Genomic DNA, 23,944 nt, shown 5'->3' with positions numbered 1-23,944 from the left:
TCTGCCATAGTGAGATTCATATATATATATATTTTTTTAATTCATGAACTCTCTTGTATACTAGATCCTTTTTCAGTTTGCTTCATTCATTTTTTGCTTTATTCACTTTGATATCTGGTGTTAATGGGCTTCTTTGCGATCGTTACATGCAGGAAGTTGTAACGATGTTATCTTCAATCTCATGATTTCCAGAATATCATTTGAAGGATTTTGGCCTGATGTTAGTGCCAGGTAAGTAATATTCATCATAGGTTTAGCATCAGAAATTTTGTGCCTCTTCTAATCTGCCAGAAAAACCCAGTGGCCTCGCTAATAATACTACACGGTATATTTAAATAAGTCAGTAATCTGCCAGCAACCATTACAGAATGCATAAATTTAATGTATAAATAACTGAGTAATATGCAAAAAAACTAAAACATTATTTGCTATAAGTGCAAATAAAAACACATGTAACATTAATAAGGGAGAGGATGAAAGTTAATATCCAGCAGAATTTTCTCTGCCTGGTACACATGCACTTTCTATAAAGTTAGACTCCAATGTTAAAGATTTGACCAGAGCTTTCTTCTTATGGTAATGGTGGAGAAGGAAACTTGAGCCAAATTCCCCAAAGAGGAAAACTAAAATATCTGGGAAAGTGTAAATAAAACAAACAAAACCAAATCCACCTACTTGAAGGTATAGAAGAACTTAGAAGGCAGTGAAGGTCTAGGGGAGATGAACATCCAGAGAAGTAAGTTCAACATTTGGTATCTCTTTACCTCTGGGGGAGATCTCTGATGCCAAATGCCGCGCAGCATCACATCTGCTGCGTTCTGTTTGTTGAGGCACTCACAGAGATCGGCCCAGTTGCAAAGGGAGGAGAAATAGATTCCACCTTTTGCTGGAGGAGTGGCAAGTACTAGAAAAGAATGTGGAATGAAAATATTGTTACAGACATTTTTGGAAAATACAATCTGTTATGGGAAGTAAATGGATTTAAAGTGATCAAAGTCATTGCAGTGAAGAAGGCAAAAAACCCATTAGCATTAGACTTTGATAAGTGAAAGATGCATGGTGTAATTGCTGAGATAACCACTATAAGAACAGTTAAAATAGAGCATATCACTACTAAACTAATAGATGGGGAATATAGAATAATGAAAGAAGATAAGAAAGGAGAGAGAAAAGAATATAGAACACATGGTTAAATAGAAAATCTATAATAAGTTGGCAGTTTTAAATCTAAATATGCCAATAACAAAGATTGTGAATTTGGGTTTAAAAAGACAACCACCAAATTTGACCAATTTTCTGTGAAATCTGAAGCTAAGAAAGAAGATCATGGTTTGTGCTTTGCAATCTAGTCTCCTTCTGTTTCCCACAGTTTATTAATTAAATAAGGGTAGAGTCAAATTAACATATATTTACTGGGTACCTACTATGAGCAACAAAGTGTATTGGGCAGAGTGAAAATGTGAAAATGAGTAAGATGGGCTTTTTATCTTCAAGGAGATTAAAGTTTTAAGACATTAAATAATGAAAAGTTTAATTATGTTAAAATATTTTATTAATATTTTTAAAAACTAAAGAACTTGCGCACCTCATCAAAAAGATCTGAGAGGAATGAGAGCTAGTTCAACTCTGGAATTTCAGATGAGTCAATGGGTAAGATTTGGTCGGACAGAGATTGCTAGGATATGATAAGGTTGGGTGGAATAGTGTAAGAAAAAGTGCAAAGGTAGAAAATATACAAGGCATGTTTGGAGGATAACAAGTAAACAAAGTGTGTCTGCAAAAGTCATTTGGGAATTCCCAGGAGAAGAGAATATCCTGAAGGATTTGGGACAAATTTTGGGAAATCTCAGAAATCTAAATAGTTATGGCTTTTCCCTATTAGTATTGTGGCTTTAGTACAGATTTTAAGAAAGATAGTAACCTACTTGAAGTAGTGTTTTAAGAAATTAATCTGGAAGGGAGTATATAAAATTCAGGAAAATCATGTAGAAGGTCTTGCAGTCGTCTTGTTATAATGAAATAAGGGCTGGAATAGGTGTTGCAGTTTTGGTCAGACATTCCACAGACATGGCACTGTAAAGATGAAGGAACAATGCCATTAAGGTACCAAAAAGAACAAGAGTTATAGGACTCTTTCAGAGATACTTAGCTATGGATCTTTGATACCTGCAACATTTTCTCTGTCCAGGTAGGGAGGAATTGGAGCAGGCTTCTGTGGTCCCATGGTATTCATAATGAGTAGCAGTGAAATGAAATAGAATCACTTAACGCTCTTTCCTTTTTCCTTTTTATCATTTGTATTTTTATCTCATTAAAATAGGTTGGTTTACAGTACTTGAGAGAGAATTCATGAACTGTTGACCTCAACACAACTGTAGAGAGTCAGCATTTGGACAGAAAAGGTAATTCCTTCCTTGAGTTAAACATACCCAGAAACTCTTGGTCTTTTAAACATCTTGATAAAAATTGATAAAACTTTGGAATCATTCACCAGTACCTCTCAAATATCACAATCTCTACTAGTAAAAAGGTCATTTTTTTCTTGATGATTTATTGGTATCTCTAGGCTTCAGAATGATCATCTGGGATTTATCTCTATGAAATATGCGATAACAGAATTTATTGCACAGTTAATGCTTTTCATCAATCATACCTTTCAAATTGGTGGTCTCCATTAAGAAACATTTTAATGATAAACAGTAATGCCTGCCAACCTTCCTATTAGTTATCTTCTATGTACTGAATATTAAAGTGTTGATCATCATTTACACAACGATCGTATTTCATTATAGTTACTATCATTTAGTGCAGCTCAATGTCAGACTGTCCACTGGATGCATTATACAAGTCAATAATAAAATATAGTTGTGTGTATTTTGGGCTTTTAAATGAAAGTATTGTAGCAGCAAGGTAAATGCAGCCCACTTCAATTTATTTTGATTTTTCCATTAATATATGGAGTCCTATTTGGAAGCATGGTATAATGTAAAAAGCATGGACTTTGGAGTGGTGTAGCCATATATTAATAATTGTGTGATCTTATGCACCTTATTTAAATGCCCTGTTGTACCTACTATGAGACAGGCACTGTGCAAGGCTCTGGGAATAGAACACAAAGAAAATAAAACCTGGCCTTAAGGTGCTTAGAGTCTAATGAGAGTGGAGAGTGGAGGTGTAGCAAGCAAATCTCAGAAACTTGTTTAAATTAAATGAGTTAACGCGTATCCAGTGCACAGACAAGTGCCTGGTAACCAAGACATGTTATAAATATTGGTTCTCCCCTTCCAAAATGTTCCCTATTTGACTTCTTCATGGCAGACCTGATTCCATAAAGTGATAATCTGTTACAATTCCAAATTGCCTTGGTAACTGGAGTTTTGCTGAACATGAAGTCTTATTGGGTCAAGGTGTGAGTTTAAGCTGCTCTGTATAGGCATTCTCCTTAACATGCAACTTAGGTTTCACTGCAGAGAGCAGTTTTTCAAATATCTGATAAAATTTCCTGCCTACTTGAGTTCAACAAATTAATCATGTGTTTTTTTTTTTAATGTAACTCAAAGGAATGAGAAACAAAGCATCGTTGAGATGTATTAAATTATTAGCTGGCATAATTTTTGAGAATGTCTATACAACTATACAAGATGTTCATAATACTCAAAGGATCTTAATTTTCAGTAAGTAGGAAATAAGCTCATTTTTTAGACCTTATTTAAATATTTCAAGCTATTATGATCTGTTAAGTTTCATCTCTAAATAGTTTAAATGAGAACCAATGGGGCAAATCACAAATCAGCGATTAAGGAATTTTAATGCCCACAGTAGCATGTTATATTCTATTAAAAGACAAAAGCTATTTTTGTCTCAAGGAGTTTACTATAAATTAATTTTATGAATTATTCTTTGAATTCAAAGACCTGCCCCCAGTAAGGCATATTCTTTGAATAGTTTTTACATAGCAGTGATGAGATTCTGCTCATCCAGATACTTACTTATTTGGCACTTAGATTTAGAGCATGCCTGAGCCCAAAAGGAGCTGGACATATAGTCATACAAAGTATGGTTTATAGTTTGGTTAATAGTTTATATTAATAAACACGGCTATATTTAAAAATGCAGTTTGTGGTAGAGAATGAAGTTTATTCAGTCAGAGCACAAGAAAACACGAAATAAATGTAAGTGCATATTTAACTTTTGTTTACCATATCTACTTAAATTCCTTCCTTTTTGAACAAATATTCTATCTTTTAAATGCATGATAATTGAACAATCATGTGGAATATTATTAAGATAACTTACCAGCAACATCTTAGGGCTGAGCTTCTGGAATCTTCATAACAGCAAGTGAAAAATAGTGAAGAGGGGGACTGCCTGCACTTTTGTGCTGCACATTTGGTTTCCCTCTCTAGAAGAGTATCACTAGCATCCACAATTTAAAAAATTTGCTTTATATACAACACAAACCAATACCTTTTCAATGGAAAAATCTGATGGCTATTTCCTTAACCAAATGATCAAACAGCATTTCCAACATAATGGGATAAAATGGCTTTTTTTTTTCTTTTACCTCCAGTGTGACGCGTTGAGAAACTCACAAGATCGCTTATGTAACATTCCGGCAAAAATTTTTTTGACCTGAATCTACTCGTCAGGAAAAAATCCAAATTTCGAGACATACTGTAAAACAAGTGGTCAGCACTCTTCAAAAATGCCAATGACATAAAAGGCATAAAGGGGCTGGTGAACTGATCAGATTAGAGAAGACTAATCTAATTAAAGAAATATGACAACTAAATGCAATGTGCGATTCCTGATTAATTTTTGGATAAGAAGAAAACTATAAAGGACACTGTTGCAACAATTGGCAAAATTTGAATCGGGACTGTATCTTAGATACTAGTTTTTTTATTAATGTTATATTTCCTGAGTGTGATCATTGCATTGTGTTATGTAGGAGAATATTTTGTTCTCAGAGATGCACGCTGAAGTATTTAGGGATGAAGTGTCAAAGTCTGCAAGCAGCTCTCAAATGACTGAGGGAAAAAAATATGTATATATATAAAGAAAGCAAATGAGGCAAATTGTTGAAACGGGAGAATCTAGGGTAATGGCAAACAGGTATGCAAGTATTATTCTTGCAACTCTTTTGAATGTGAAATTTTTCAAAATAAAAAAATTTGAAAAATGCATATATGAATCAGAGAGAATTAGATTGGGTAAACAATATAAAGTAGTGTGAATCCAGTTGTTATCAATAATATCAGGCTCAATTCTCATTTTCATAGTAAATATTTTTTAATGCCATCTTTATTCTCTGGATGAAATCCATAGATAATATAACTCTACTTACATATAAATTTTCAAAAATCGATATAATAACTATAACATAAAAGAGAACAAAAGATTGTGTTCTTCAGTGGGTGAATTCTTGGGCTCTCTTAGAATAATGTCCCCGTAGATTTCCAGAATTTCCCCTAGGGGGTGGTACTGTCTCTGTTGTGAATAACTAGGTTGACTATTTGCTGCAATAGCAGGGATATTACCCTGAGACATCACTGAGATTAAAACACGACTATGTGTGCTTTTAAGAGGGTGAGAAGGCCCATGAGCCATCAATCTGTATGCATTAATTTGCCTGAAGATTTTGAGAGTTTGGCTATATTGGGAAGGAGAGTTAGTGGGTGGCTAAGTTACTGGTGAAGTATGGAAAGTACTGTAGGGTGTCTGTTTTCCCACTTGGTTCCCATAGATTTTGTTTAAGCTCCATGAAGAAATGAGCTGAAGAAGCTGTTTTTTTTCTAGGGGTTTCTGAGGGACATGTAGACGCCAGTGTATATTTGTGTATTGATATGTCGACAACACAGCTGAATGCAATTTATTTTGTCTCTCTTAGTTTCTGAAAATTTATACAGTGCAGGAAGTTTTCCCCATGCCTTTGGATGAAACTTGGGAGTCTCGGAGCTTTCTGATTACTAGTATGTAACATGTTACCTAATAGTAAGTAACTCTAAGTTGCCCTGATTCAGTAATTTAAAATGTTTACTCCAATATATTAGAAAATTATTCATTCCGAGATACAGACTTGCTATTCTCTGGTTAGGGCCTGTGGTGGGTGGGCCCCTAGCCTCTTGGGAGGAGGATGTGGCTGACTTCTTTCCTCCTTGATCTTTTTTTCTCCTGCCTTCACTAGCTACTCTTGTTACTGACTCCTCCAGATGGAGTTGAACTTGGAGTGGCAAAGGGGAAAGGAGGCCAGAGAGTTTCACTGAGTAGGTCTTAAGATGACTTAAGGCTCTCTGGGTCTGGCAGATGTAGAAAGTTGATTGTCCTGTGGCTGCATTCATGGCATTTTGGAGGTTCCCCTGCTGCACCATACTAACTGTAATGTGTGTGATGAATTCTCTTCTTTGGTTGCCACTTCCCTCTCAACCCTGGTTTTCTGGCAGGCTCCAGGCTGGCTCGATCTTCCATTGGGGCCTACATTTGGTCCATGGAAAACATTCATGTATCCTTTGACTCATAAAGCTGAAGAGGGCAGGTCAATGCCAACGTAGCTGCCTCTACATTGCTCTCACCATTGGAGTGCCAAGCTGGTCACATTGTAATTGATGAGAACCCATTAGATTTCTCAGGCAGGTGTCAGAGTCTAGTCCACTGTTTCTTCCAAACTTCAGAAGATGCCTGTCAAGGTTTCCAGGTGATCCCATTGAAAGTCCTCTCTGCAGGCTAGAGGTGAAGGAAGTAGAGTTGTACTTTTGCCTTTCTCCTTTGGGGAATGGGTGGTTCTCGCAGCACTCAGTTGCTGTCTCCAGATATTTTTACAAATCCTCTCTGACTGACTCTTCCCTGCCTTGATTCTTTTATATTTTTGATGTGAATTTAGAGTTGTCCACCTTCCTTTCAAAGTTTGCACCTTGTTCTGACACCTCACTTTGGAATTTTATATCTATTTTATGGCTGAGCCTCAGTGGAAACTCCCAATGTAACATTCATTCCATTCTCCTTAGGTTCCCAGGTAACAGTGCAGTGGGACAAGGAGGCTGGAAGAAGTGGAGTAAAATTTAAATTTAACTTTGGATTCTACCACTAGTTTTGTGATCTTGGACAAGTTACTTAACTTATTTGTAAAATAAAGGTAATATATATTAATAGGGTTGTTGTAGGAAGATTTACGAGTGATTTAACTACAACCATTAAAACATTAGAGTATTCTGAATTTAACTATATATTTACCTTTACCAGTGAGATTTATACTTTCATGTGTTTTCCTGTTGCTAGTTAGCATCTTTGCATTTCAGCTTGAAGAAGTCCCTTCAAGATTTCTTATAAGGCCAGTCTAGTGGTAATGAACTTCTTTAGCTTTTGTTTGTCTAGAAAACTTTTTCTCTCTCCTTCAATACTGAAGGACAACGTTGCTGGATAGAGTACTCACGGTTGGCAGTTTTTTTCTTTTAGCAATTTGAATATATACTTCCCTTCCCTTCTGGTCTGCAAAGTTTCTGCTGAAAAATCTGCTGATAGTCTTATGGGGTTCCCTTGCACCTAACAAGTTGTTTTTCTCTTGCTCCTTTTAAAATTCTCTCCTTTAACTTTTGACAATTTAATTTTAATGTGTCTCAGTGTGAGTCTCTGGGTTCCTCTTACCTGGAACTCTCTGGGTTTTCTGGATCTGGATGTCTGTTTCTTTCCCCAAGTTAGGGAAGTTTTCAGCCGTTATTTCCTTGAATAAGTTTTCAGCCCCTTTCTCTCTCTCTTCTCCTTCTGGGACCCCTATAATGTGAATATTGATCTGTTTGATGGTGTCACATGAGTGTCTTAAGCCATCTTCACTCTTTCTCATTCTTTGTCTTTTGCTCCTTTGATTGGATGAATTTCACTGCTCTGTCTTTGAGTTTGCTGATTCTTTCTTCCACGTGATCTAGTCTGCTGTTGAACCCCTTAATTGAATTTTTCAATTCAGTTATTGTATTTTTCAGCTGTGAGATTTCTGTTTGATACTTTCTTATATTTTCTGTATCTTTGTTGAAATTATCACTTCGTTGATGCATTGTTCTCCTGACCTCGGTGAGCATCTTTATGACCATTATTTTGAACTCTTCATCAGGTAAATCACTTATCTCCATTTCATTAAGGTCTGTGTCTGGAGTTTTATCTAGTTTTTTTTGTTTGGAACATATTCCTCTACTTCTTCATTTTCCTTGACTCTCTCTGTTGGTTTCTGCATATTAGGTAAAACAGCCACTTCTCCCAGTCTTTACAGAGTGGTCTCATGTGGGAAATGAAACTTATCATTCAACCTGGCTCTAGCTCTTGGTTGTCTCTCAAACTTTTGTGATTGTCGAAGCCATTTTTTTTATTCTTAGTGGCTCCCAGTAGTTTAGGTGTGCTAAAACCTGTCAGTGTCCCTAAGGGGAGGATCTCCATCAGTGCCTAGATGTAGGGTGATTGGAAGCCAGACCCTCAGGCAGCAACTTTTAAAGTGTGCAAATATACCTCTTTCAAGGAAGTACTGGGAGATGAGTGTTTCTGTTTGCTCTCTCTGTGCTGAGTCATGGAAGGATAGACATAGCAAGTCCTCATGAGCCGTTAAGAACCTTTTTGTGGTTTGCTATAATTTGGTGGGTCTTGTGGACCCAAGTCCCATTGGCTTTCAGACCTAGGTGTTTTGGGGGCCTGTCCATCAGATGGATGTCTTAAAGGTTGGGGTGCTAGATGTTGGTTTCAAATCCTTTGCTTCTCAGGGAGAAGTTGGGAGGTGTGAGTTCCCTCCTGTTTATACGTTGCCATGCTAGGTGGTGTGGTTTATTGCAAGAGTGTGTCTCAGCCTTTCCTACCCATTTTGAGTAGATATTTTCTTGTTCACCTGATGTGTAAGAGTTGCTCAGCTAGTTTCTGGATTTCTTTCAGAGGAAATTGCTCCACGTGTTGCTGTAGATTTGATGTGTCTTTGGGAAAAGGTGAGTACCATCTTGGACCAGAACCTCTAAAGACTTTTAATTATCTCATATAACAAGAAGTCTGGGAGTACGCAACTGCTTGTATTGGTTAACTGATTCAAAATTGTTGTCATCAGCCTCTCTGCAATATTTTTGGCCTCCCATCTTGGTCACAAAATGTTTTCTGCCTTTCCAGGCATCAGATCTTTGTTGAAAATAGGAAGAAGTGGGAAGAGTTGCTATTAGTCATATCTGTCGTTTTATCAAGAATGCTAATATTGACAGAAATTGTAATATGCAGTTCTAAAAATAGAATTTCAAAATGAAATTGTAAAAATTCTAGAAAAAAAGGCTTTGAGGGTACAACCACCAGTTTTGTGTATGCTTACACACGCAAGCTTTGATTAGCTGGGAGAATTTGGGAATAAATCTCTCTGAGCTCCAATTTCTTCATCTGTGAGCTGGAGCTAATAATACCTACCTCATATGATGATTGTCAAATGTATGTATGTGCGTATGTGTGTGTATGGCACGCACATATCTTTGTTAAGATTTATATATATACACACATATATATAGTACCTCTCACACAATAAAGTGCTTAGTGAGTGATATTCTAATGTAATGATATTACTATTATTATTATTAATGGTACTGTTATTAATAATGGTGTTATTATCTAATGCAATGGTAATATTAAATATTGCATATTTTTAGATATATAGCACTGCTGACATTGAATTTACGTTAAAGGAGAGTTTACAAACCCCCAAATATTATATTTTCTCCTGAAAAAAAGATTGGGGGATGGTGTACTTTTGGGGAAGATGAAGAAAGAGTATTATGAGTAGGAGGTTCAGGTATGGATCAGTGATGATTCTGACCAGTTAGAGATTTAAAAGTGTAAACTTTGGGGCTGGCCTGGTGGTGTAGTGATTAAGTTCACACGCTCCGCTTCAGCAGTCTGGGGTTCGCAGGTTTGGATCCTGGGTGCGGACCTACGCACCGCTCATCAAGCCATGTTGTGGCAGCGTCCCACATACGAAATAGAGGAAGATGGGCACAGATGTTAGCTCAGGGCCAATTTTCCTCCTCCTCAAAAAAAAAGTATAAACTTAGAGGAAATGGGCCTAGAATTGCAATTTAGAAGAGAGATACTCTTTGGTGGAGAGGAATAATAAATTTCAGTGTGTGTGTAGAAGTAGGAAACTGAGGAGAGAGGATCATGTGTGGTCTAGAAGTGTTCAAGCTAGAGAGAAGAGTAAGATAGCAGACTTGAGAACCCCCACTGTGAAATTCAATTAATTTCCCTGGTTGTGCACCTTGGCTTTCTCCTTCTCCCAGCTCTCACCACCTCTGGCTCTGCCTTTCCCTTGGTTGGGTTCCCACAAATTTTGGCAGACTCCCAGGGTAGAATCTCATCTGAATCCCACGTGTATTCTGGACGTTGTTTTCTCCTGAGTCCAGTGTCTGTTTTTAGTCTACAAGGTATTGTTCAGCTTCTGATCTGTTTAGAATTTCTCAGCATGGCTGTGTGTGTCCTATTTATACACATACATAAAATGTGTGTGTGTGCGTGTGTGTGTAGACATATGACATATATGAATATGCACATGTGTATTTTGTCGTCTCTAGGGTTTGTGAAGGATATAAGGAATGTGTAGTGTGTCCAGTTCTCCATCTTAAAACTGGGAGTCCCTTAATTAAGACCTTTTCTATTATGCTGTGGTCAATGACAGAAGCAAAACAAGGGGGACAGAGGAGAGGATAAAGCAGGAAATAAGAAGGAGGTGCATCACGATAAGTTACTGACCAGTTAACACTTTTTTATTATTCTCACAATAAAGAGGTGGTTTTGTTCTTAATAAAGTGGGATTTTATAGTTGTAAAGAATAGTAAGATATTAAATTCTTTAACAAAATCTTGCACCTGCCGTAGAACTGTAGGTACAAGTTTATATTTTCCTTTAAATGGTTCTGCTTTTTTGGTGAGAGAGGGAGGTGGAACCCCACAAATCCCTTCTCTTACGTGGCTGAAGTTAAGAGGAAAAGTTTTTCTGAGAACACAACTTGAATTCTGTTATGAAATCTCAGCGGAATGAGCTATGTCAGTGTGGAGTCCAATTCAATCATTACCTCATTTGTCTCATGCTAAGTCTTTGCTTTCACTTTTCTTCATTCTTAGAGAAAGCAATCAATCTCTTAATTTTACAAAGTTTTTAAATGAGTTTCCTCTAGATCCATATCACTAACACAGGAAATCATGTACATTATGCAAAAGAAATAGTCAAAAGTCAAAACCCCATGAAAGTATGAATTAAAACTAACCTAACCTTAAGCTTTCAAAAATAAGGTGACTCTAGATCTCTGGAGAGACTAACTTTATTCTTCTTTTTCTCCTCATCTCTCAGATGGTTTCTCACTCTACATTATTGTAAGTCCTGTAGATTACTAACCCTCATTGCTATTAAGGTTTATTAACATGACTGTGTGACAAAGGAATAGTCCAACACAACCAATTTAAATGTCTGAGCTCTAGGTACGTAAATACTAAGGTGGCAGGCAGAAGTACAAAAGCTGCAATGGTGTTTTGGCTTAGAAAGCTAGGTTCGAGACTAACCTTACTGAAATAGGGACATCATCATCATCATAACTGTTAACATTTAGTGAGCACTTCCTGTGTGTCATGTCCTATGCCGAATGTTTTTCATGAATTATCTCACTTAATTTTCACAATGACCTAATTAGGTGGATACACTGAATGCCCCTGTTTAATGCTCCTATTCTACAGATGAAGGAAATGAGGCTTGGAGTAAATAAGTGATTCAAGGCACATTGCCCGACTCCAGGGAGCGCCATCACATCACCTAGGAGACAGTGCCCCTTGGAGCTGAGCAGTTCACACTTTGCACAGTTATCACAGTGGTCCTGTTGGTACTGTGCAGGGCTAACACTCAGGTTCTGCCCTTTCTGACTCCAGAGACCATGTGCTCTCTCTGTTGTATACAATTGGACTTGTGGGCCCAGCTGGAAGGAACAAGCACAATTCTTAATCCTAGAGGAGAGAAAAGTGAGTCCTGTTAACAGTCTCAATCTAGAATCTGAAGGAAGTGTGTATTATCTCAGGATATTCTGATTTGGAAGTGAAAATAATCACACCCATCCTTTTCCTATGATGCTAGGGTGCTGGTAAGTTTTCAAACATTTTCCAGCAGCCTTCAAAGCTGTAATCCAGAAGAAGGACTGTAATCTAGGTGTAAATGCTGTAGTGAGTTCCTTTAATAAATTTTCTTTAAGTTCGTGATAAACCTGACATATGCTTAATTCTATATTATTGTTAGGGGACAGAGTCTAGAGGATCACATATGTTTGTTTTTCTAAGAATGGCACATGCTAGGATTTACGCACTTCATTTTAGCATACATGGTATAAGACTATTGAACTTTGAGTTGACTGGAAGCATGCAGTGAGTGTGTTCTTATAATTTATTCCATTACATTTCCTGGTTAGCTATCTAAATCTTTGGTCTTTTGACTTTCACATTAAACGAAATAGTGTACACAATGCTATAACAGCATTCATTGTCTTTCAAAGCTAAGAATAGACAATAAATAGTCTGGCATTTTAATTAGATACTTGCCTTCATGTGCATTTCAGCAACAATCTAGCAAAGCTGAATAATAGATGACAGTTTGATCTGACTTCAGACATCCCCGTCCCTCCAGTTGCATCACAATAGACAATACAGGAAAGCAGGATGAGAGCAATTTTATTTACTTTTTAAACTGTACCTTGCTATTCTTTCCCTATAGCTAGTCCAATTCACTCAGTGGTTTTCTCTCCTTTCAGCAGTGCAATAATGCTTGTCAGCAGAGTACTTGCTATCTTAATACATAATAGTTACTTTCTAAAACATTGCTATTAGAAGATGAGACAGTGAGATAATAACAATGCAATTTGCCCAGGCACTCCCTCTCTCTTCTTTGTCTCCCACACCTGACAGGTGGGTGCTCAGGGTCCTGGGTCTGGGGTTCCCACCTCTGAACCTGGGACAAGGTGACACTACCCTCTCTCGGAGCGTGGAGCAGAATAGAGGAATTCACAGGCTGCCACCTTGGGCCAACCTCTATCAAACCTGGACAGACCATCCAATGGAATTTTTGATCCAAGAAAGCTAAGCAGAGAGGGAGAATCTAGGTGGGAGACAATAGGTTGAAAACACGAGGGAAACCAGGTAAATGCTAGAGGAATTTGAAGCGAGTGGTGGGAGCTGGATCCAGGAATTACTGCAGCCTTGCTGTGATAGATGTTATATTACAATCATAGGCAAGACGTGATTCCTACCCTCAGAAAAGCTTAGATAACAAGACAACTACAATATGGGATGATATATGTTAGAATAGAGGTGTGCACAAGGTATTGTGAAGGAAGTTAAGCTCCTTGAGGTAGATGGGAACAAGAGGAAGGTCAGGGACCATATAACAGGGAAGAAGATATGGGAACTGAGCTTTGAAGGATGAATGGGATTTAAATAAGTGAAAAATAAGGGAAAACATTCCAGAAAGGGACAACCTAGTGCAAATTCACCAAGTTGTCATATAGCAAATGGAGATGGCAAAGGTTTCAAAATGGCTGTAATCCAAGGTGAGAATGGAAGAGATCCAAGAACTTATACTGGTGAGGTGGGAAGGAGCCAGGACGTAAAGGGACATCTATACTCACAAGTTAGGACTTTGTGAGTAATGGGAATCATTAAAGATTTTAAGATAGGGTAGAGAGATAAGATTTGTTGTTTAGAAAGACTGCTTTGGCACCCATGTGGAGGATGCCTCACAAGGACCTGACATCAGAGAAGTGAGATTAGTTCATAGTCATTTGCCATATAGTCTATTCAAGAGATGGAAAGGACCTTGACTACGGGAGTGGCAATAGTAGGTAAAAGATATATTTGAGAAATATTTTGGAAGTAGAATTTTGAAAACGGATCATAGATGGCTACCAGATTTTGGATGGGTGGAAGGAACACAGGAGGAGAACTAGTTTGGGGAGTGGTCAGCGAAGATAAACCAAATGATTTTGGTTTTAAATTTTTTTTAATTTTGAGAGTTCTAGGGCATTCAGGAGGATATTTCAAAAGCAGAATAGACCTCAGGAGAGTGGTGATCCTGGAGATAAATCTAAGTGTCATCAACTCATGGATCATAGAAGACTTCATAGCCTGAATGAGATTAACCAAATTGATGTGAAATAAGTTCTGGAGATATAATGTACAGCCTGATGACTATAGCTAACAATACTGTATTATACATTTGAAAGTTACTGAGAGAGTAGATCTAAACAGTTCTCATCACAAAAAACTTGTAACTATGTGAGGTGATGGATGTCAACTAAACTTGTGGAAATCATTTTTTTTTTTTTTGGTGAGGAAGATTAGCCCTGAGCTAACATCTGTTGCCAATCTTCCTCTTTTTGCTGAGGAAGATTGGCCCTGGGCTAACATCCGTGCCCATCTTCCTCTACTTTATACATGGGACGCCTGCCACAGCATGGCTTGATAAGTGGTGCGGAAGTCTGTGCCTGGGATCTGAACCTGCAAACCTTGGGCTGCCAAACTGGAGCACACAAGCTTAACCACTGTGCCACCACAGTGGTAATCATTTTGCAATATGTACGTATGTGAAATTTTATGTTGTAAACCTTAAACTTATACAATGTTATATGTCAATGATGTCTCAATAAAACTGGAAAAATCAATAAAACAATAAAGGCTGAGGATGAAACCATGAAGAACGTTAATATTAAAGTAGAGAATGGAGAGGATATTGTTATGAAAGCTGATTGTTGTGAAAGTTTTAGAACAGCAGTGTTCAATATCACCAAAGGCATCTGAGAGTAAGTGAAGTGTTGCAAAGCATTGTTAGATTTGTCAGCAGTGGTCTTAGGCAGAGCATTTCAGTGGAGGGTCAGTTTTGGGTTGGGGAGTGAATGAGAGGTAAAGAAGTCAAGATCGTGACTATTCCATTTTTCTTGAAGCTTGATGATGAAGGGCAAGAGAAAAAGATGTATAAAAACTGGATGAGATAGGCAGGTCATGTGTTACTTTGATTTAACAGATGACAGAATTGAAGCTCTGAGAGACTGTAATTTGCCCAATTGCAACCGCTGTTTAGTAGCAGAGCCAAAATGAAATCCCTGGTCTTCCATTTCTGAATTCAGATTCCCTTCTACTTGCCCACCTGCGTAAGGATCATCCAGTGCAGTGGACATGATCATAATCAGTTAGTATAAATGTCACTATGGTATATTTTATCCAAAGGCTAAAGTATTATGGGATAGGGGGTCAAAGCGGAGAGGAAGAATTGTTTTCCCTGTTGATCCAAACTTGTGAAATGTGGACAGGAAAACTTTATTTTAAGCCTCATTTGGCATGTTTTCTTGGCTGGGTGTGAATGTTCTGGCAGCCAACTTCTGTTTTCCTCCTTAGCTATAGCCCTGACAGCCTTTTGCTCCTACTGTGATTTCAATTTATGACCTGACCAAGGATGATAAAAAATAATTTGCATTCCCAGGTATATCCATATTACAAGCCAATTTCTTAGCTGTCTGAAATACTATGTCACTTGGACAACATGTGTCGGATAAAACCTTACTTCCTTGATTAAAGAAATGCATTTTATTTGATGTTTTCTTTAGAGATTAAAGCAACTGTTCTTGCAACGATGCACAGGCTGTTGGAGTCAGAACAGCTATCTGCAGTAATGAGGCTTATGTAACGTTCCTTGCTTTCATATAAAGATAAATCTCACATGCAGACATCAAGACACCAGGTTCTGTTCCGAACTCAGGTGTTGTGAGCTTGGGTCAACAACTCTGGCCCTCCTCACCAAGGACCCAGAATCCTAGACTTAGAATTAGACGCAGTGCTTTGCAATGCTTGGAGACAAAGTTCACCTGGAAGGATGGTATCCCTCTTAGAAAGGATTAGGCCAATAGAGTGCATTCATGTACCTTATGAATGAGCCTGGCCTAAAAATGGCTTTTTGTGCTATTTACTCAAACCCAAATATCTACTCCTCAAGCAGTCGATTTGCCTCCTTCTGTAAGAAGTAGCAAGTTAAAGAATGATATTTCTTGAAATAGATGCTAAGCTTCTTAAGAGTGGCAATCCTATCTTATACTTGTTTCCTAGTAATAATAATAAATAGTTATATCTAATAATTGTTATATCCCATAGATTAATAAATGTTATGAGCTAATACTTATTATTTGTTTAGCATATAGTCATGCCCAGTAAATCATTGCTGATTGATTTCATCCCATTCTAGATTCCTTAGCAACTTAACTGCAGTTTTTAAGTTGAACTAATGCCCACTCAATCAAAGAAATAGTCCCGACAAGTTTCAAAGAAATCTGCCTTCAGGGGTTGTTGGCTGAAGAGCTATGCTAAATGTGATGCATCTAGGAAAAAACAACAAAAAGATGAATGTTTCCCTTCAATATTTTCCATTTTTTTGGCCTATTAGTTGGATTTACTATCTAGTTACACCTGAGCACAGTGGGAGCCACAGGTGCAAATAAAATAGATATTTATGAGATGTATTTATTTTATACCCATTTATTAAATGGCTTTATGAAATAAGTACTTAGCAATGATAAGATTTTCTTCTCTCTTTCGCTTCCTGAAGTTCAGTCCTAGCCTGTCTCAACCAATTCTTCCCCCATCCCTTTGCATGCCTGCATATTAGGAGGAAATTAATCTAATACTAAAAAGCCCTAAGTAGAGTCCATAAGAGTTTGTAATTTTTTATGAGAGCATAAATTTTCTTGAGCCAGAAGCCCTTCTTCCATTCTTAGCTTTGTGAAAAATATTCCCATCTACCGTGTCACCAACCAACCTTCTGGCCTGCCCAAGGCTCTGGCTGAGCAAACAGAACTTGAGTTCAGGTGGTTAATGAAGCAAGATCCCAAGTCAGAGAGGAGACGCGTGGCTGCTCATGAAGTAAAAGCACCCCAGAGTTCTTCCTAACTTCATAGCTGTATTAAAGCCATACTCAAAATCTTCATAAGCTTCACATCCAGACAAGGAATACTAATTGACCAAACGTATTCACGGATCTTATTGGGTAACGTGACTTGAATCCTGATTTCCACTCATTGCTAGGAAATGTAGGAAAGCTACATCTTTGAAACAGCAGCAAATTTTGCCATCTGTAAAAGTGAGGAGTACTGCTATTTTAATGAACAAATCCAAAGACAATATTCAAATCTTAGTTTGGTCAGTAGGGCATAGGGCCTAGCACTGTACCTGACATATAATAAACGCTCAATAAGTACTTGTCAATTGAATAAAGAGTGGATTCCTGCTCACTGTGTTTCCCATTCCCCTAGCCCCACACACCAGATTTTTGACTTGAGAAGAAATGAATGCACTTGAGCATCATCTTCACAGCCTTTGTTACTCTTTACTCAAATTTAGTTTTGGAGGCTCTACCCAGCCGAGAAGTACCAAAGGAGAAAAGTAATGGATCTACCTTTTCCCCAGTCTCTGTAACTAGTTTATAAATAGTTGGTTACTCACGCATAGCAAAGATAAAAAAGCATTTTTAATACTAAGGCTCCATTTCTGGCTTCTTTTTCTTCCCCATTCTCTAAGGAAAATTTTGAATATGCCAGAGCACTTCTGGACACCTGGTAGCTAAGATCAAACGAAACACAGAGAAGATGATTCTTCTCTCTTGGAATGAACTATCATGTATCTTTTCCAAATATAATAGGCTGTTAAATGGGGCATATGCCATTGCCTCTGAATTTCAGCTAAAGCCTCAAAACTAAGGATGTATCCACACTTTCTAAGAAGAGATGCTAGATTTCATCCACACAGAATCTGCACAAAGACGGTGGAAAGATATCCATCAGTCACCTCCAGTCTGTGTAGGGGGTGACCAGGAGTGTCAAAAGGATTCGTGTAAGGAATCTGTAAGAGTGAAGAATGCTTTGTCTTTGTCTTCTTTCTCCCCTTCTAACCAAGTAATAGAAGATTGCAAGGAAATGGCTCATAGAGATTGGGACTTGCAAGAAGAGAAAATTGGAAGTTGCAAGAAGGGAAACTGGTATCTCACTCACTGGCTAGCGACTGACTTAGCTGCAGAAACTCCTAGTCCATCCTGGGATGGCTGCAGATTTGGAGCATGGTGAGAGTTCTTGGAAGGTGCTGAAATGGATCCTCATGAGTCTGAGGGCACTCCTGAACCAGAGACTAGTGATTGCTTCCTGTCTGGGGCATCTGGAATACCGGAAGCTGGCAGGAACTGCCAGTGCTGTGACAATAGGACATGAAAGCAGCCTACTCTGGAAGGTTAAAGATGTGTGAGTTCCCTCAGGTCAGGTGGCTTCTGTGGAAGATCCAACCTTGCCCATGCAGACTGCCAACTGGAGTGAGGAGTCCTCAGCAGAACGTGGCTGTGGGTGTATTTCTGGGTGGAGTTGAAGAGGTGGAAGACGAGAGTCAGAGGTGAGCGAGAGAGATGGTCCATATCAGGGAAAGGGACAGTGCAAAGTAGCCCAGAGTGCTCTGTTTTTGGAGAACCTGGATATGTGCCCACAAGAGAGAGCCAGTTTTTCAATGTCTGTCATAACAGAAGTCATCAGTAACCAGAATATGACAGCCCTAGTCACTTAAATCTTGGCCCTTTTTTCTCTAATTGCCCTGTCCTTGCCACTGTCCTGGGAAGAGCCTGAAGCATCAGAACTTGGGATGGCAGGGGAAAGAGGATCAAAAAAATCAGGAACATAGTCAAAGGGCAGACTCTGAACCACCCCCTTCCGCATGCTGGGTCTCAAACCCTCAGAGTCAGACCCGAGCTCAACGGGAGGGGAACAATATGCCACTGGAAGAGACATTTAAGTTTTGATTTAGGTACCAGCCATTTTCATACCCCAAAATGAAATAGATTGAAGAGCTGGGAGATCTGCCTGATGCGCAGTTAAGGAGCAGGGAGGGGAGAGCTAAATGAGCAGCCTGATGGCAGCAATAGGAGAAAAAGAAAGCTTTTTCCCTCTGTATCCCTTCAAGTGCAGTTTGCTCAATAAACTGGTCACACAAGAAAAGTGAAAGATGAGAGTTTATAGAAAATATTGGGTGGGTATATGGTTGTGCTGGTCTAAGTGTGAGCAGCTAGAGGATGAGATAGTTTTCTGTTTATTGGGAAAATCGTTCTTTTTTTTTTTTTTTTTTTTTTTTTTTATTCGCTGAGGAACATTCTCCCTGAGCTAACACCTGTGCCAGTCTTCCTCTATTTTGTATGTGGGTCACTGCCACAGCATGGCCACTGATGAGTAGTATAGGTTGGTGCCTGGGAACTGGGCCCAGGCCACTGAAGCGGAGTGTGCAGAACTTAACCACTAGACCACGGGGCTGCCCTGCCAAAATCGTCCTTTTTATTAGTGGCTTTGTTAATGTGTCAGCAGCTTTTGTTTAACAGTGCCCCCTCTTACGGCAGAGTCTGCCAGTTGCTAGTTACTGAGGTGGCTTCTCTTTTTCTTTCTTAGTAAAAAACTCTCAACCATTGGACCAGATCATACTTAACCTTATGCAACTAGTCTTTGCCATAGGATTAAATTCTTGACAAGTGGAATGAATTGAGTGGAAATTCTATGAAAGCTTTTAAAACGAGAGTACATTTTTGTCCTTCCTCTTTCCTTCTGCTTGGAATGTGGGTATGATGACTGGAGCTCTAGCAGCCATTTTGGTCCTGGAAGTGACATATTAGAGATGATCAGAGAAAGATGGAAGGAACCAGTGTCCTTGATGACTCCATGGAGCTGTCATACTGGCCCTGAACTGCCTCCTTCTCTGTGAAGCCACATTTTTTGTGAGGAGAAATAAACTTACATCTTTTTTAAAGCCTCTGTTATTTCCAGTCTCTGTTCTTAGCACCCGAACACACTTACTAAGTGACATATTTCCCAAAGCATTACATTATAGCATTAATCACCAATACTGGACAACTCCACCACCTAAATATATCTTGAACTTACCTCCTTCCCTGCATGCCTACTCTCACTGCCTCACTTCAGATCCTCATCCTTTCTCACTCAGATTACTGCCACAGCTTCTTAAATGGGCTTACCACTTCCAGCCTCATTCTCCTTTGTATTCATTTGCTAGGGCTGCCATAACAAAATATCACAGACAAGGTGACTTAAACAACGGAAATTTGTTTTCTTAAGGCTCTAGAGACTGGAAGTCTAAGTTCAAGGTGTTGGCAGGTTTGGTTTCTCCTGAGGCCTCTCTCCACAGCTTGCAGATGGCCCCCTTCTCGCTGTGTCCTCACATGGCCTCTTCTTTGTGCACATGAGTCTCTGGCGTCTCTCTGCTTTTGATAAAGACACCAGTCACAGTGGATTCGGGTTCCACCTTTGTAACCTCATTTAACGTGAATTACCTCTTTAAAAGCCCTGTCTCCAAATATAGTCATATTGGAGGTTAGGGCTTCAACATATGAATTTTGGGGCAATACAATTTGGTCCATAACATCCTCTGATCTGTTCCCTATATGTCTACCAGATTGATTTAGAAATCAAATTTTGGGAGACAAGCATTCTCATTCACTGTTGGGGGGAGTGCACATTAGTATATTTCTGGAGGACACTCAAAATTTTAAATGTGCATATCCATGGACCTGGTAATTCTGCTTGTAAATGTTTATCCCAAGAAAATAGTTGCACAAGTGCTCAACTGTGGCCATCAAGTGTTTTAAATAGTGCAAAAGTGGAATCTACATATATATGTATGAATTATGATTAAATTATAGTATACTTCTCTTATGGAGTACTATGCTGCTGTTAAAATGATGATTCAGAGCTATGTCTATTGACATGGATTAATGCTCACAATATATTGTTGTAGGAAAAAGGCAGTTTATAATCCTTTATGACTTGGCACAAATGTTACTTCTCTCAGAATATTCTTTCCTTGTGATTACCTCCCACCCTACCATGTCCCCAGTCAGTGTGGATGCCACTTCCCTTTTCATTTGTTCTTTCAACCAGTGCTTATTGAGAGCCAACTCTGTGTCCTGTGCAAGTCTCCATTCTTGCACTTTTACATTTTAATGATCTACGTGTGTCTGCTTTCCCCACTAGAATGGGAATTCCTTGAAGGAGGAGATGGTTTTATTTTCTTTGTTTCCAAAGACATTTTGGTACTTGATAAATGTTGACTAAATGAATGAGAGCAAAAAGAAAGTAAAAGAAAGTGAGAATAATACCAATACAAAACAAGAGCATGCAGTTATAGAAAAAGAGATTTCCAGTGAAAGAAATCAATATTATACACCATGAGAACCATGTTGAATCATTTGAATTTTTGTAACCCAGAAGAAATGGTTGTGACTCCTTATAAGTGGATCTTAGATATTTCCCACTGTTCCCAATGCAAGTAGGTGATGTATTTGATATTCATCTTCAAATGTATTTATGCAAAAATGTATGTATGTATGTAACTTCTATGTTTATTGGGCTTTATTTTCTACACACTATTTCCTCACCAACCACTTCCTCCTCCACCACCAAATTATGTGGCCAAGAAAAAGAAGAGTATTGGAACATAACATCCTGAACATTTGCAATCTTTCTGAAATTGTTGAAAACATATATACATATATTCCATGGGAACTATTGCGTCAATATATTATGTGAGAATTTTTATGTTGTCCCAGGATTTCAAAGTTAGGAATAAAAAGGTCTACATACACCAACAGTCTAGATCCAGAGAACTGCCAAAATAGGCAGCAGCCATGTATCCATATAGCTTACTGAAAAAATTCTAGTTCAGAGAATAGGCCTAACATTGCCTCTCTGTTGTTCCAACTGCCTTTCCCCTCTCCTACTCCTCATACTTAATATAAGGAGAGATCCGTGAGAGGGGAGACTGCCTTTGGGAGGTGTGATGCAGTGTATCTGATGAGATTGGGTTTTTCTCCCTTCAAGACCTTCAGGTGTAGAGAGGCAATGGGGGATGTCATTCAATCCTGCAGTGAAGGAAGAAGGGTCCCAGTAGGACCATTTGTAAAGATGAGGGAGGGGTTGGAAGAAAGGGAGACTGGCGTGTTATCCCCTAGTCGGGTCTTTGCTTAAATAGTGGGCCTGCTAAGTTGCCTCTGTGTTACCACAGCATGGAGGAAAAAAGAATTAAGAGGGGCATTGCCCTGGGGAGGGAAGTGCGGGATAAAGATGGGGTCAAAGCTTTTCTCCTACCTGGAGGTGTAGAGGATGAATCCCCCGTGAGGTGATGGTGCCCAGGATGTGGCCACATCACCCAAATGACTGGTGAGGCCTGGAGTTGCTGCCAGGGAGAGGGCCCCTCATTAACAGAGCAGATTGGAATGACCACCAGCCCACAGGGAGCCCACAGTATCTTCCCTGGAAAAGTGGCCCTGGATACCCACAGAGAGAACTGAGACCTGGCTCAGTTGGGAGGGAGATGTCTGTTTTTCTCCCCTCTTCTTTCCTACCCTGATGGGAAGAGGGCTTGTAAGGAGTGTGTGACAGGCAGGCATGCCCCATCCTCCACCACAGCTGCTAGAACCACAAGGGCAGCCTGAATTAGGACTGGGGAGGGAATGGGATAGGGGAAGAACTTTGAATTCTATATGAAATTGAACAGGATTGATTTCTAGATTTTTGTGAAGTATCTCAACTAAGATGTTTGTGAAAATCAAAAGTGACTAAATGTTATGGAACCTAGTCAAGAGGAAAGGTGGGTTTGACCTAGTATCATTGGGTGGCAGTTAGGTTTCTTTTTTTATCCCAACAATTGAGCCTCCTCAATAAACTGGTTGCACCATTTGACATCCATCTCCATGGGAAGCCACCCTGATTTTCAGGGGAAGGCCACTCTTTTCCCTAGCTGATCTTGAAAACAATAGCTAATGGGTGACAAGCTCTGCTTTTCAGGGGACAGTCTTAAAAAGGTGCTCATTAGCAGTTGATATTTAATGTGAGTGCTTTCTAATGTAACTTCATTTAGAGCTATTTTTATTTAATGAACCTTGGAAAGCTGTAATGAAGCATCACACCCCTGTTGTTTTCACACGCTTCCTGTAGCAGAGAAATAGTCCAGAGCCATGACACTTTAGTACGCTTAGCAAAGACTGGGAAAAACGTCGCTGCAGTTGGGTTACAGCCAGTAGAGGCTGCCTGTCTCATTTAACCTCAGTATAGGAAAGAATTAACAGTTTCAAAAATGATGCATTTTTGAGAACTAAAGTTAGGCAGATGGAAGCTAGGGGTAGCTCCCACAATCAAAGATGTGATTTGATGCCTTCTCCTCTCCCTCTCCTCTACTGACCTGTCTAGATCCCATCTCTTTTCTTTATTCTGCTATCTCTTCTTATTTACTCAATCTGTCATCCCTCAATTAAAAACAGTATTTTTTTCTCTTACTTAAAGGAATCGTAGGTGTAATAGGTAGCCTATTAAAGCAGAAATTATACAGGGTGCTCATTGAGAAAGGTTCTTCAAATGCCCAGAGTGTAGACTACAGGTCACTTGAAATAGATCTTGTGCCAAAAAGTGTCACTTGGCTGCCTCAACTTACTTATGCAAATTTAAGTCAACTGCACCATGTTGCGAGTTTCCTTCAATTCTATGTGGTTGGAGGGAGTTGGCTGCCTTGTCTTAGTAGGTGGATGTAAGAAGGCCTTGCTGAATTTTGAGTGGCTTTGAAGAAAATGCCTTGGTCTTGAGGTGGAAAAACAGAGAGTGAGTGTGGGTGCTGCCTTTAGGGTCACTGATCCTGTCACAGTGCGTACTGTTACTCGCCCAACTTGTCCCTGGGCTGTGGCTGTGAGCGTAATCTCTGAACCCAAGCATAAGTGCCACTGCAGCTGCGCAGGGTCTGAACCTGGCATCACTGTTGGGGAGAAGCCCATGAAACTATACTGGCTTCTGTTTGAGGTCAACTGAGAAAGGTACCAGGAGGAAGCAGCTGTATTCTTTCACACTATTGCC

At 39.1% G+C, this 23,944-nt stretch overlaps 1 long non-coding RNA gene across 3 annotated transcripts; it reads left to right on the top strand.

Annotated features, from left to right (window-relative positions):
• The first annotated feature begins 111 nt into the window (after window positions 1-111).
• LOC147916682 (uncharacterized) lies at window positions 112-23,550 on the top strand. 3 transcript variants are annotated; one of them, XR_015552718.1, is made up of 5 exons: window positions 112-231; window positions 2,321-2,402; window positions 5,891-5,972; window positions 8,905-8,954; window positions 17,586-23,550. It is a non-coding gene; the product is annotated as an uncharacterized LOC147916682 (long non-coding RNA). The 3 variants fall into 3 exon arrangements; XR_015552719.1 differs by having other exon boundaries at window positions 5,891-5,994; XR_015552720.1 differs by lacking the exons at window positions 5,891-5,972; window positions 8,905-8,954; window positions 17,586-23,550 and adding an exon at window positions 4,571-5,686.
• The last annotated feature ends 394 nt before the right edge of the window (window positions 23,551-23,944 follow it).

The sequence above is a fragment of the Ceratotherium simum genome, chromosome 7, assembly GCF_057802395.1.
Source record: "Ceratotherium simum simum isolate JZ-2026a chromosome 7, ASM5780239v1, whole genome shotgun sequence".
NCBI classification, from domain to species: Eukaryota; Metazoa; Chordata; class Mammalia; order Perissodactyla; family Rhinocerotidae; genus Ceratotherium; species Ceratotherium simum.
Note: the sequence above shows the minus strand (reverse complement) of the source record. Positions and strands in the feature narration are given on the sequence as shown.